Below are 16,494 nucleotides of genomic sequence, written 5' to 3' on the forward strand. Positions count from 1 at the left end.
CCGAGTATAATCGACAGATCTCATCCGAGCACGGCCGAGTATAATCGACAGATCTCATCCGAGCACGGCTGAGTATAGCCGACAGATCTCATCCGAGCACGGCCGAGTATAGCCGACAGATCTCATCCGAGCACGGCCGAGTATAGCCGACAGATGTCACCCGAGCGCAGCCGAGTGGCTTCACATTGTCAGGCGCTAGACACAAGTGGCTTATACACGGTTTATTAGTAACAAACTGCACATAAACGGTGTATAAACCTTGTATAATAGTTATACATCGTAAGACTGTGAGTTTATGCGCTTACATGACAGGGACTGTAAATTCTTCATTGACACTGGTATTTTATTTTATTGATTTTACATTTTGCTGAGTAATAGATTACGAACATGGATAGAGACGATGTTATCAGGGAGTGGTTGGAAGAGAGTGATAACGAATTGGACGTTGATTTACGCGCAGAATTAGAGATGTATGTGAAGATTCTGATCACGACAGCAGCAATGTACTTGTAATAGGCGTACCAGCAGGAGTCGTTGTCTGAGACTTTGTGGTATTTTTAAAAGTAGTAACCCTACCCATACTTTCCTTATATTTTATCATGTTTGCATTAAATTTTTCCTCCAAACGCCTTAAATTTGATAACTGGCTTTCTGGATGTTGGTTTCTCGAGTCAAACTTCCTCCACTCTTCTCGCTCCTTTTTCTGTTCTTCTGTTCGCTTTCCTAAAGCATACATGAATATCGCAGAATTCTCCTCGTCTTCAAACCTTGCTATGGAAATAAGACAAATTAATATTAACAGGCATGTGAGTAGCATCTTTCTCATCGTAATGAACAATATTTCGTTTGTTTCTTTGGTTACTTATCTTCATTATAGAAATTGTTCACACAACAATAGCCCCAGGGGCTCTGAACTTTGGAGCGTGGGTTGGCGACCACGGGGCCCTCAGCTGAGTCCTGGCATTGCTTCCACTTACTTGTGCCGGGCTCCTCACTTTCAGCTATACTATCCGACCTCCCTTGGTCAACTCTTGTTCTTTTCCGACCCCGACGCTATTAGGTTTGCGAGAGCTAGGGAGTCTTTCATTTTCACGCCCTTCGTGGCCCTTGTCTTTCTTTGGCCGATGCCTTCATTTTTCGAAGTGTCGGACCCCTTCCATTTTTTCTCTCTGATTAGTGTTATATAGAGGATGGTTGCCTAGTTGTACTTCCTCTTAAAACAATAATCACCACCACCACCACTCACACAACAATAAGTAGGTGTTGATTAGAAAGAGAGCGGATTACCTCATTAGCCATCATCCCTCTTATAATGAATGCATTAAGCGGTAATAATACTGTTACGAATCAAACAATGTCTGTTTCTCATATGCTGTAAGTTTCATTTTTATTCTGTACTAGCAGTTTCCCGCTGGCTCCGTCCGCAATGTACAAAGTATGGTGTTGTTCGTTACTATCCTCACGGATGTATTTGCAAAGTTTCGAGTTAATGAAATAAAGCACATGATCTTCTGTGGTAATAGAATGTAATATTATGTCAACAAAACACTTAAAAATACATCACACAAAGAAATTGAATTAAACGTTCCTTGGAACACCACTACGCGCCGAACTGTTAAAAAGTCCTTCAAAGATCTTCGTCATGGAGACAAATGTACTCATAACTTTTCTCAGAATCTACCAATTTAAGTAGTCATTACCTCAAAAGAAAGCGCTTGATCCACTGAGTGTTTTAGACCAAAACAAACTGCGTACCTCAATTAGAACGAAATATGTGATTGCTTCAATGAGAAAAAAATGTTGAAGAAATGAGACGTCAAATTGAATGTGCACTCATAACTTTCCTCAAAATCAACCAATTTGAATAGTTAAGAGCTGAAATGAAAGGGCTTGATCCACTGAGTGTTCTTAGGTCAAAAGGAGCTCTATACCTCAATAAGAATCAAAGAAATGATTGCTTCAATGAGACAGAAATTTGAAAAAATCAAATAATTTGAGGAAGGCGGAAGTTAAGTGTTTTATAGTACCTGATGACAAATCTGTGCATGAATACCTTTCAGTTAAAAAGATGAAGGAAATCGACCGGATATAATGGCCGGACTGACTGACTTTAGTTTTCATAATTTTTTTAAAATATATAGATTGAGACCAATTACGTATGATTTGATTTTATGTTCTCCACCTGCTCAATACAAACACATGTGAATACAACTGTATTTTAGTACCGGTTTTATCCCCATTTTTTTATTTTGGTACTAGTTTCAACCTTTTTGGTCATCATCCGCCTCATAATCATTGGTACACAAAAACATGAAACACCTGAATTTAAACACAGATAAAAACAGTTTAACACGTCCAACACCCATGTCCACACGGGATTATTGTGTAATAATGTATTAAAATTCAGGAAAAGGACCAAGTTCGGTGCCAGGGTCCATGTTAAAATATGGTAGTGTTGAAAGAGATAAAAAAACATTCCAAATAAGTCTGTGCAATGACTTTGACAGTGAATCTAATCAATGAACGAGAACAAAGAAAGAACCGGGGATGCTGGTGGTGGTGATTATTGTTTTAAGAGGAAGTACAACTAGGCAACCATCCTATATATAACACTAATCAGAGAGAAAAATGGAAGGGATCCGACACTTCGAAAAATGAAGATATCGGCCAAAGGAAGACAAGGGCCACGAAGGGTGTGAAAATGAAAGATTACCTAGCCCTCGCAAACCTAATAGCGTCGGGGTCGGAAAAGAACAACAGTTGACCAAGGGAGGTCGGATAGGGTAGATGAAAGTGAGGAGCCTGGCACAAGTAGGTGGAAGCAATGCCAGGACTCAGCTAAGGGCCCCGTGGTCGCCAACCCACGCTCCAAAGTTCAGATCCCCTGGGGCCGTCAGCTGAGTCCTGACATTGCTTCCACTTAATTGTGTCAGGCTCCTCACTTTAATCTATCCTGTCTGACCTCTCTTGGTCAACTCTTGTTCTTTTCCGACCCCAACGCTATTAGGTTTGCGAGGGCTAGAGAGTCTTTCATTTTCACGCCCTTTGTGGCCCTTGTCTTTCTTTGACCGATATCTTCATTTTTCGAAGTGTTGGACCCCTTCCATTTTTCCCTCTGATTAGTGTTATATAGAGGATGGTTGCCTAGGTGTACTTCCTCTTAAAACAATAATCACCACCACCACCACTTCGGTCCATCTCGTAGCTTGTCTTCTAGGTTGATCAACAAATTTGGGTTTGTTTATGAGATTTCTGATATTTTTTTTTTTTTTTCTGTATCTCAAGATTTCTTCATTTATACCGATTTCCTGAAGATCTTTGTTTATTTCTGTAAGTCAGTTGTGATTTTTTTAGAAATACCGCGAGATTTCCTATTTTCTTTGTTAGCCTATTGTTGTCCATCCTGATCAGGTGACCATAGAATTTTAATCTTCTTTTTTCGAATGGTGTCCGCATTTTTTTTTTCTGTTACTTGATAGATTTCCTGTGATTTCCTTTTCATTCAAATAACATTTTCCCATTTAGGTCCTAGAATTTTTCTGACAGTTTTCCTCTCTTGTTTTTCGATGTTTTTAATTTGTGATCTGCCGCAAATTATTAGAGTTTCTGATTATTATTATTATTATCATTATTCATGTTATTATTACATGTTAGAAGCATTAAAATATGTTGTGTTCCCGTGTCACCTAATGGCTGCATGACCTGTGTTCGACATCTGTTTATTGTTGTGTAAACATTACCTACAATGAGAAGAAGTAACCAGAGAAACAAACGGAGTATTCTTCATTACGATGAGAAAGATGTTGGTCGCACGTCTTACGATATTCAGTTCTCTTATTTCCGCAGCAACATTTCAAACGGAGCCCCCGGGGATATATATCTTTGATCTTATGGGCCCTGGTGCAGAAAGGACGAACGAAGAACAGGAGAGGGAGAGAGAAGAATGGCATAAGTTTAACTCGAAAAAACAACAGCCAAAAGACCAGTTATCAGAGTTAAGGCGTATGGAGGAACAGTTTAATGCAAAGAAGTTCAAGTTTACACAATTTATGGATCCAATTGTTTTTACTACACCTACACAAAGTACTATTAATACTGCTCCTACAACAGCAGCAGCAGCAGCAGCAGCAGCAGCAGCAGCAGCAGCAGCAACTACTACTACTACTACTACGACTACTACTACTACCACTCCTCCTCCTCCTCCTCCACCACCTCCTCCTACTACTACTACTGCTCCTACTACTACTACAATATTAGCCACAAATGCCAAACTCACAAGCACAATTACGACGCTTCAATACAAGCAGCTTATGGCTCAGTATGACATTTGGAACAAGCTACTTACAACAGAAAAGTCTGTCAATCACACGTCCATTACTTCAAAAATGCCCACCAGCAAACTACAGAAACTTTCATCAGTTAAATCAACTCCTACCTTGCCTTTTCCTATACTTTTGAAACAACTAAGAACACAACTTTCTCAGAAAATAGCAACAATACTGTTGGAAACAACTTCACAACGGGGAGCCACGATGCGTACACCTTCAGCAAATCTCATCCCCTCACAACCAGCAGTGGAAATAAGCGCTCAGAACAGTCTTCTCAAGGCACCAGGAAGTGATAGTCTCAGAAATGAACCAGTGAATCAAGTCGATGTCTCACCTCAGGGGAAGTCAACTTTATTACCACCAGAAACGCTACGTGTTAACGGAGGATTGACCAGCGGGCAGGATACATACCGGTACCTTCAAACGGTGCCAGAAGAGACGGCGCTGCCGGATAGTATGCCGCAAGTAATCCCAATCATGCATGTTGTGCCTACGTCAATAATTTTGCCACTGTCATTGCCTGAGTCTGCGCCGGTACTGCCTACTATGCTTCCAAATCCTTATTCTTACGGAACTCAGAATGATAATGTTATTGCTCAAGAACCGCCAAATGAGATCCAAGATGTTGCCAAAACTCTTAATTCCAAACTCAGTGCAATTTCATGGCGAGATAGTGACAGGAATGTGGAAAGGATGTTCAGCAACATGAGAGCCATTTATGAGATAATGTTAACTGACGCAAGGAAAGAACGGCAAAGGCGCTATTACAGTAGACGGAAATAAGCCTGGAAATAAAAATAATTTTAAGGGGAATAAAATTCATTACTAAAGTATATGAAATTATTTTTTTTATTTAAGGCAAAAGCTGTATTAATGTTTAGAAATTGTACTTTCTTGTGTCTCATTTGCAAAATACAGTGAATTTCTCTCATTGGTTGGTCGGCAGGCGCACCCAGATTATCTCCGTTCCGTTCACTCATCGTTTCCCATTACACAGTGCGCGGGAATGCCCGCACTTCGCAGTTCAGGTCCGTGTTTAGAACGTGTATTAAGTGTTGATCTGTAGCTCCAACTATTCTCGAGTTGTGAAATGTTACTTCGGAGTTTATTTCTCATAATGCCCCCACATCTGTACACAGTAAAGGAAAAGTTATTTATGTACGATAATTATGTGAAAACAGAGTCTTGTAGGGAAGTCGTTAGGCGATTTGTAACACTATTTCCAGGTGTACGCCCTCCGCATAGACCGTGCGGAAACTCGTAAACAAACTGAGAGGGAATGATTCTTTACTCGATAAGAAGCGAAGTGTTAAAAAAAAGCACCTAACGAAGAAAAAGTAAATTAAATCGCAGAAAAATTAGAACATACGCGAACTTATTCCCTAAGACGACTCAGCATGGCGGGCTACGAAATTGTTAAAATTGAACATATCCGGAGAGAAATAGCCTCAATTGCGGAAGACGAACTTAAGTGTGTGAATCAGAGTTTCCTAAGACGATGCCAGAAATGTGTGGATGCAGGAGGAGAATATTTTCAACATCACCTATCAGAAGGTACGAGCTCATTTTCTTAATTTTTAATTACTAAATTTCTTAATTTTAATTATCTCATGTCTTGCACGGATTATGTGTGCGAAGTGCTGTGCTTGTTGCTATTCCGCGGAGCGGGCAGTGATGAGTCAACGGGAGGCAGATAAGCTGGGCGTGCCTGCCGGCCAACCGATGGGCGAAACTCATTGTACATCCCACAGGTGTGAAACCTTGCCCACCGTAAGCGCAGTGCTCATGCTATAAATACCTGTGTACACGCAAGTCGCTTCTTCTCAGTCGGTTTGTACTTCCCCACGTTGCTGACTCAGGGCAGTCCACAAGAGGGAAGGCGTTACCTTATACTTGGCCCTTTGGAGAGGGGAATGGAAACCTTTCCTAGGTTCTAGGCTATCCATACCTGCTGATGATAGGCTCTAGTTATCTGTTCTAGTCTACACGTAATGGTTAAAATATTAATCTACATAGGATTGACACAGTAATTTGTTAGTGTGTGTCTGTATTTAGTTACTTTTCTATCACCACGGTTGCTTGAAGCGATACTACTTTTGTCATAGCCTATTTTCTACAAAAATGCCGACCACCAAAATTAAAAAAGCACATCAGTCAAACCACCTGCTACCTTGCCTTTCCCGATGCCTTTGAGACAACTTTCTCAAAATGTATACACCTTCACTAAATCTCATTCCTTCACAATTAGCAGAGGAAATGGACTGTCCTCAAGCCACCAGAACTGAGCCAATGAAACAAGTCGAAGTCTCACCTCAGGGAAATCAAATAGCGACATAGTATTCGGCATTAGTTTGCTTCGTGCTGTATTTGTTCATAGGAGAGCTGAGCATTTTAAACCCCTAAAGAAATGCATGTATTTCATTTTGTACTTCCTTGCTTATGGCAACTTTTAAGAGGAATAGTACACGTAAGTTCATTGATTTCCTAAATTCTCTGTAACTTGGACATTATTTGAGTTAGAATCATGAAACCTTGTACACTGATTTAAAATACATTGCTCACAGCTATAAATATTAATTAATTAATTTAGATAAGAGATTTAAAAAGAATGCTTTCTTTCAAGTTTGGTCATATTGTTGTGCCTTTTACTCATCAACGCCAATGTCCTAGACCTTGCAAAATTTTTAGTGCTTTCTAAGAACTTGATGATTTAATGCTTGCAAGCGTTTTTAATTTTTAATTTTAATTTTTTTAAAAATAAAAAAACGGACTGGCACTCCTGATAGTTTACTATGTGTTACACTGTCTCAATGTTGCGCCAGAGCCGAGGAAGACGTAGATCTGTCCCGCAATGGCATTCCGATGCGGCGTCGAAATTCTCGGGAGGGATTCGCTGGGGGACTTCGGGTTACTTGCTAATAACGTTCAAGAAGTCAGAAATAAAATACGAAGTCCACAAAATATAGCACGAAAAGTAGGACTGCAGATACCATTCCAAAAGACTGAGGTAATGGTTAATAAATCACACAGGGGTAATGACAGGAAAGCAAAAATAGTGAAATAATTGAAATGCCTGGGAGAAATTATAACATACAATTTGGATGAGAAACCTGCACGGCAAGAACGAACTAATAAAATGATAGCTAAAAAATGAATATGGTCTAATGACCAAAACAAAATTAAAGCATTACAAGACGGTGGTTGAACTAGAGGTGACATACGGAAACTCTTTGTAAAGTCACACAGACAAACAGAATCGACATAATCCCAAAAGTGGAGAGAAGAATAGCTGGAACATGCATAAAGGAAAAAAATATCAGAAGATGGACAATGGTGGACAGTGCCAAATGAAGAGGTGTGCAGAGAACTGGAGCCCATTGCAGGTGCTATGCAGAAGAAGAGGATATTTTTCTTTGGTTACATTACGAGGACACCAAAAACCAGATTACAGAGAAAATTATAGAGCAACAAGTAGAATGGATTAAGAAAATTAGAGGGGATATTGGAAGATTTAGAAATAACTCCGGACGATTTGCAAAACAAAAGAAGAAAATTTAAAGAAACTGTGAAAACATAAAAATAAGATTTAAACCAAAAATAGACAAACGAAATATATTGAAGACGAGGAACGACAGAAAATATCAGAAGGAATGAAAACCTACGGGGCATTTGGTCATTCCGGAGAGAAAACTTATCAAAGAAGATAACCAAAAAATTGATTGAAGTGGTCCAATGAGGTCGTAAAAGCAGCAGAAGAAGAAGGTAGAGTTGGGGCAAATACTCGTTAGTAGGATAAACAAAGAATTTGGAATAATTTACCGTTTTCATTTTGAAAAGTTTACAAAAAATACAAAAATATTTGACATTGAAGTCCATAAAGTTTGTTACGGTCTGGGTTACCGGCGCGTCGTCCACTTCTCCGCCTACCTTTGACTAATGTGCATAAACATTCTAGACTGCAGTGGTGTATGGAACGATGGCAGCAACGATTACAGCGGGTCTCTAGAAACCATTTACACTTACATACTACGATCCTAGAAATGGACGAACAATTGTTTTCATTGGTCAGTTTTGAAAGACGCCCTTTCCAAGTCGTGGGCGTGAATTTATTCGTTGTTGACGATTAAGATGCAAGATACCATACCACCTGGACTACATTTACGAAATAGAAAACCTACGCCTCAACCCAGGGTCGACCCCTCGACCTCCTGCATGCTAACCCAAAACTCTATCCACTGCACCAACTGTACAGTACGACTAATATATGCTGACAGAGGTAGTTACTCTACACGTGGTTACAGTGTTGCCAGATTGCCACTCTTCAACGTCCTTTTTCTGCCGGATATACTCGCAGGACGAACTTTTGTGACAGACATTTCTTTGTTGCTATTATTATTATTATTATTATTATTATTATTATTAGCGTATGGTAACGTACACAAAACAATACAAAGATTAAATATACAGCACAAAATATTATGTACATAATTACAAGATAAACACATAACATTGAAAACAATCATGCAAGCAAAAGGGTTCAAAGATTTAGATCCAAATTCTCTAGCCATTGTATGGCCTCAGCAGAAGCCACCACAAAGTCCTGGCTAGATCCAGCGAATGCCCTTCCAGTGCATTCGGTGACGGTATGGTCGATAGTCTGTTTAACTGCCCCACAGTCACAGGCTGGGGAAGATCTCATACCCCATTTAAACATCATTGAACCACATCTCCCGTGGTTAGTACGGACTCTGTTGAGGGCTACCCATGTCTTGCGGGGTAAATCAAAGCCAGCTGGAAGATTCTTATAATTGAACAATGCCCGCCATTGAGTCGGAGCTACGCTGTTCCACTCTTGTTGCCAATCTGCTTTTGGATTGAAATCCCTTCTAACAAGTTCCTGTGCTGTTTGAATAGGAGGAGATCTTGATTTGAAGCGGCTGAATCTGACGTTAGCATCTTCATGGATGGGGAGATCAGGATTGGTTAATATCTTGCTGTATTCTCTAAACAAGTTGTTCAATCTTCTAATTCTAGGAGGTTTTATGTGGCTGAGCACTGGCAACCAGAAAAGAGGAGTAGATTTTACTGTGCCACTTATGACACGCATTGTTTCATTCTTTGTTGCTAAAATGTAAAGAGTCGCGCTGCGACGCCCGAGTGCGCAAATTTCAGTTTATCCTGTATATTCCTTCCCCAGTACTACATTTTACTCCATGCCCTACATTTTCGTTTCTTGTTTCCAGCTGAAACCAACGCGGATACGGCTAGTCAACAACAAACTACAGCTTTCTCCCTGTGTTATCCACTGCTAATTTCACCAAAGCAGACTCCGAACTGCCAAATCACTCAGCAGACCGAAGGGAAAACTATGCTGGGTTCCGTGCAGTTCAGTTCACTTAAACTGCACAGTTTTTCTCTACGATTTAAGTGCGCAGTTTACCTGCGAGTGTAGGGGCCATTTAGCTTGGGAGCGTGGGTTTGTAACCACAAAACCCTTAGCTGATCCCTGACATTGCTTCCACTGACTTATGCCAGACTCCTCAATCTTATCTTCAATAATAATAATAATAATAATAATAATAATAATAATAATAATAATAATAATAATCGTATGGCCTCAGCTACCGTGTGCAGACATTTCAATTTGACGCCATCTGGCTGTCTGCTCGTCAATTTCGACGTTCCGTTTTACTCTAGGCCCCCACTAGGTGGCAGACCGAGTAAACCGAAACTCTCTTGGGCGTCTATGGCTGAGATTTAATGAATTTTGTCGGGTAAACACCAAATGTGTCACCAGAGATCTTTTACATGCCGACATCTTCAATTAAACGATCGAAACCAGTATACAAGAACCTTGTTTTTATAAAAACAAATACAGTGCATGTCATATAATATATTAACACAAGTTGTACATTAATACCTTTTTTTTTCAATTGTACAAGAAATATAACAACGCTTTTCTTACATTTACGACTGTGTTTTATGTACTAAAATAATGTGTGAGCCTTTTCTGTTTTACACTGGTATAGGGCTTGCGGGCAGCACTATCACGAAGATGTTTTACTAACATCAGTTTTGCCAGTGTGGTTTGCGTCTGGGATTCTAAACAGGCCATCAGTTTGTCCAGCTGCACTGTTGCATTGTTTCTTCTGATGGAGCGGCGGTTTCATTTTCGAATTCACCATCAGTCTCGTCATTACCTGCCGAAGAACAAGAGGCAATAATTTATTCATCTATCATTATACCGTAGCCTGAATTACAGTCATCCTTCAACCAGCCATTTACGTCGTTCACATCTACGTCCGAGCATCCGGGAATGCGTGTAAATGTGTCAAGGAACTCAGATGAGTCCACGGTTTCTCATTCTCAATTCCAGGTGAATGCCGGGATGGTACCTTTGATAAACCGCGGCTGACTTACTTCCAATTCCTTTCCTTAAATATCCTTGGCGGGAAAGACATTCAAGAAGAGTCGACCCCAAAAAATGAATTTTGCACAAGTAAAGGTAAATGTTTATTATTTTCGATCAGGATAAACCGGAGATCCGGATTAATGAAATGTCGTATGGCTTTTAGTGCCGGGATATCCCAGGACGGGTTCGGCTCGCCAGGTGCAGGTCTTTCTATTTAACTCCCGTAGGCGACCTGCGCGTCGTGATGAGGATGAAATGATGATGAAGACAACACATACACCCAGCCTCCGTGCCATTGGAATTAACCAATTAAGGTTAAAATCCCCGACCCGGTCGGGAATCGAACCCGGGACCCTCTGAACCGAAGGCCAGTACGCTGATCAGATGGAACATCACCTCATTTGCAGAAAGACCTCCACAATGTTGTGAGATGGACAGCACGCAATGGTATGATCATAAACGGGGTTAAAAGACAGGTTGTGAGTTTTACCAAGAGGGGAAAGAAGTCCTCTTCAGTTTGAATTACTGCGTTGATTGTGTGAAAGTTCCTTTTGGGGATCACTGTAAGTACCTAGGGGTTAATAATATAAGGACAGTCCTTCATAAATGGAATTGTAAGTAAAGGTTACAAAACTCTTCACGTGGTTACTAGGGCATTTTGTGGTTGTAGTAAGGATGTAAAGGAGAGGGCATATAGGTATCTGATAAGACCCCAATTAGAGTATGGTTCCAGTGTATCGGACCCTCACCATGACTACTTAATCCGAGAACAGGAAAAAAATGCAAAGGAAAGCATCTCGATTTGTTCTGGGTTATTTCGGACAAAATAGTAGCTTTACAAAAATATTCCTGTGTTTGGACTGGAAAGACTTGGGAGAAAGGAGACGATATAAGCCAGAAATATGGCCAAATTTTAGATTCTAAGCTGTCGGTGGAGAGATGGTGTGAAATGGCATTAGTGGACAAATAAATTTGAGTGGTATTTTTAAATGTAGGGAAGATCACAATATGAATATAAAGTTGGAATTGAAGAGTACACATTGGGGGAAAAATTCATTTATAGGAAGAGGAGGAATATTGAAATATTGGACACCGAATGAAATTGTCCACCGACGGTAAAACTTCAGACCTTGTCACGCAAGTTTGTATCATAGTAATCATGGCTGACGGTGGGCGAATGGACACTGCCATTGGTTGAAGGCTAGTCCAATGAAATGTCGTTCCCATAATTCAATACAAACAGAAGTTATGACCAACTTACGCGATGAAAAGACCTAAGAGTGAGGCAATGTCAAAGAATAACCATATGAAACAAATAAGAGTAAGAACTGAACTATGGTAGTGACATTTCATAGGGCAAATCTTCAGGCGATGCAGAGTCCATTCGTGCCAACGCCAGCCAGGATTATATAACAACGTGATGAAATAGTTGAGACGTTTCGATGCAGTAATTACGATTATAAACACTTGAAACCATAGATAGCGCTAGTTATGCTTAAATATGAATACGAAATAGAGGCTTAAATCCGCGCGACTTGTGATTGAATATAAAAAAGAAATAGAGGCCTAATTATTAGTAGTACGTTGCGTTCCCGACACCGGAAGAAAAAATCACAAGGAAATGTAACCTGAATGATAAACAATGTATAATAGAGAAGAAGAATGTATGTAAATGGAACCAACCTTAATGTAGTGGAGGTTAGGCGACGACACGAAAAAACAACACGATTGAACTTCTCATTCACTAATAATTTGACGTGACGGCCACACCATTCGCATTCTCTGCTATTTGAAATCAAATTGTGACGTACATAGAACTGAAGTAAATCATTGAAGTTGTTCTTGTAATTCGCTGAAAAACTTGTTACATTAATAACACATCCATCGTACGATGCCATGTCAATATAATTAGATATGTTTTCTGTATCAACAATGGCCAGATGCACTGGATGCGCTATGTACGAAGAAAGAAGTAGTAGGCTTTGCTTCTATCAATCCTATCATTTCGTGACCAGTAAGCGACATAGAATGCCGTGGTGTATTAATGTGAAGAGAAACGTCGTTGTGGTCCAGGGCTAAGTCGTGCGAGTCGTCTGCGAGAAAAATAAACATAGTCCAGGGCTAACCTAACCTAACCTAACCGCGAGTCGTCTGCGAGAAAAATAAATAACCTAACCTAACCTGCGATAAAATTAAACATAGTCCTAACCTAACCTAACCTAACCTAACCTAACCTAACCGCGAGTCGTCTGCGAGAAAAATAAATAACCTAACCTAACATAACCTAACCTAACCTGCGATAAAATTAAACATAGTCCTAACCTAACCTAACCTATGTGAAAACAAATGTAATTGTGGTCCAGGGCTCAACAAATGTAATTGTGGTCCAGGGCTCAGTACCATTTAGTTCCTAAGTACAGTGGTTGGCAGCATCGGCGAGTCGTGCAAGTCGTCTGCGAGAAAAATAAACATAGGACAGTCATACCGCGCGTAGATATTGCCGATGCAAGCGGTAACCATGGTACTAATGTTGCGTGACATAGACTGAAGTTCTAATGGATACAAATACGGTGGTGCAACAGTCACTCTATAGCCTTCTTTCTAGCTCGTTGGTCCTACCTAACCTAACCTAACCTAACCTAACCTAACCTAACCTAACCAAGCCGCAGGAATTGTAGGTAAGAATAGAATATTCCAGGTAACCTTTGCGACGTTGTGGGGGATCTGAACAGTTTAACAACATTCCTCACAGAATGGAGGTGATTTTACTTTTTGTTTTAGAGAGATATATATTCTCACTCCTACAAACGACTCGACTAATAGTATCAGCAACACCCTATTCGAGATCCCGCCAACTGAACACACGAGGTATGAGTCGGTAGATTCTATGTTGACAATGAATGTTTGCCCTAATTTGTCCTCTTGAACTCCAAATTTATCTTCATACTATGATCTATCCTACTTTTAAAAACACCACCCATACGTATTCGTCTACTAATGTCATTCCAACCCATCCCTCCACTGACAGCTCACCACTATGTCGAGCATCTCGTCTTCTTACTCCTAAGTCTACCCAGTCCAAAGTTTGTAACATTTTTCAACACTACTCCTTTGTCGGAAATCACCAAGAACAAATCGTGTTCATTTCCATCGGAATTTTTGCAGTTCCCGTATCAAGTAGTTCCCACACACTGGAACTAACTGCGGTATTAACAGAGACACCTATCTCAAATTGAAGACAGATTAATATTTTAGCCCGGCTGTCAAGATTTTTACACCCGCGCAACGATTGTCGTTTGTTTACACGCTCGTGGCCTTCTAGGGAAGGATGTTGTCAGATGGTGCTCAGTGCTGACAACCTCTGTATTTAGGAACTAGTCATATTGACAAAGATAATAAGAATTCACAGACATACCACTCCTATTCGTCGGTGCTAGCCCTGGACCTCAAAATTAATATATTTATTGGTCCAGTGATCATGCTATTTTGCTGTTTTATCTGCCCGCGCTAGTCATATTCACAAAGATAATAACTCAGAGACATAGCACTCCTATTTGTCGGTGCTAGCCCTGAACCTCAAGAAAATTATTGCCGTGAGGACGGTTAAGAATAGGATCTGGACAAGACATTTTCTTGTGCTTTTATTGTGCTGGGGTTGGTAACGGATTACGATTAACATAATTGACTGCAACGACATCACGTTGCACTTCACATTAGCCAACAGGGATGCAAATAGCTACTTCAGAAATGAAAATGGCGTGCAACAGTCTTCATTGGGTTATAAAAGTAAATATACTTCTTCGGGCGGGGTGGTGGGTTCCTGGACTTCGCAATGATCACAATCTCTCCTCTGAGATGCTCTCCAAGTAAGATTTCATTACTTCCCATTTAATATAACATTACAAATAACATGACAGCCGGGCTACATTTTAACCGAAGACAGAGTTTGTTGGTAACATTCTCTCTAATAATCGACATTAATAAGCTCACCGGACAAAAAATAATCACTCTAGGGCCCACGCCCTGCTGGATCGTTAAGCCTGTACAGATGGCGCAGCGAATTAACTCCGTGTTCATCCGTATGCGCGCTGCCTGTACGTGAGCACAACCGTTGCCTACGAGATACACAAGGCCTGGAAATACAGCACTCTAAACTTGTCCTCGAGATACTTCCGACAAGCGCCGCTAGAGTTCTCTTTACTATTCTGTCTCGCCCGCTCATTGCAACACGTTGGTTTGCGAAAATCTATAAAATTTAATTAAAACTAGTAATTTCAGAGGACACCAAACAGATATAAGATAAAAAATAGACTAAGAGCAATTGAATGACTTATTTTCTAGAACGTAGGCCTTTGTCTCACACTATGTTAAGACGAAATAAGTAATTCACGAAAACTTCGTGATCAATTAGGACAAATACATATCAGCAGCATTAATGTTCAAATGATCACAAGGAACGATTCATTTAATCTCATAGAATATTATCTACAATGTATGACGTACCGATACATAAGATTAGCTTACGTGAGATGCAGGAAGTTATCACAATTTCAGTACTTTGCGGTTCAGGGGTTTCCTTCTGAAATTCTTGAACGCATCATCCTGATCGGAAATTTCTTTCGCCTGATTGTCCAGAATTGGTTTTAGAAACTTTGTCAGTATTATTTTACCTAGTCTTTCCTGATCACAACAACTAGTACAGTTAAAGCGTTGCAGGGACTTTGGCACAACATAGACAATTAGTTTCTTTACGAGATTTGTTTTTCCCAAGTAACATAAAGCAGAACATGTGAACTTTAAAATGTTTCTTAGGAAATACACGAACTTTCTTGATGGATACCGTAGGGCACGCCGATCTTACATTCTTATTAAGTGTGCTAGAGGACTGATGATAGTCCTTGTAGGCAGGTTTCACAGTGTGTCTGCTCCTCAACCACTCTCACTCTCAAGATATATAATTATCTGAATCAGAAATTCTACTAAATTTTGATGGTACGTCATTTCTGGGAGCTGGATCCTTCCTGCGCTTGTTACTTTTCTGTTTATGAACAGGGTACACACTAAAAACAGAAGGAACTTTGTTGGGAAGAATTCGCTTGATTGATGTGCTTACACTAAAATCTGACGTATTAAAATGCAAGCTACACACTCGAGAAGAATTGTTAGGTACCCAAAGGGATCCTACTTTATCACCTTGCCTAGAAATAGCTTGCCTCCACTTCTCTCTTAAACCGCGCTCCGAAGGGAAACTATCAAACGTCACATTTTCTTGCTTTTTAGCAGTATCGGAAGTACAAAGAGGTACACAACAGTTCACCATCTTCTCAACCTCACATACACACACCGACAGAAAAAATACTGACAATAAATTGTACGGAATCAACACAACATCACTATTAGTCCGCACATCACAATGTTAAAAGTCCGCCAAGAACAGAACGGAAACCTGACATCTAGCGGCCAACCCGTGAACACGGTCGGGCCGCTTTTTCAGCGGCAAATTGCTTCCTATTTCCCGGCCTTGTGTATCACGTAGGCAACGGCACAACGCAGTAAGTCATCGGTGAGACATTGATGTCTCAAGAGGGCAGTGTACCTCAACCTGGGTAGATGTAAGGATGTCACAGAGTGGAAAAACGGGGGCAATGATGTTTGGCCGTGCCCATGGCGTAAAGTTTCCGTATTTATTGTTGTTTCGCAGAGGACTGCTCAACGTGTCTACAGGCAGTGGTGTACTATACGTCGCCACGAAAC

Source organism: Anabrus simplex, chromosome 12, assembly GCF_040414725.1.
Source record: "Anabrus simplex isolate iqAnaSimp1 chromosome 12, ASM4041472v1, whole genome shotgun sequence".
NCBI classification, from domain to species: Eukaryota; Metazoa; Arthropoda; class Insecta; order Orthoptera; family Tettigoniidae; genus Anabrus; species Anabrus simplex.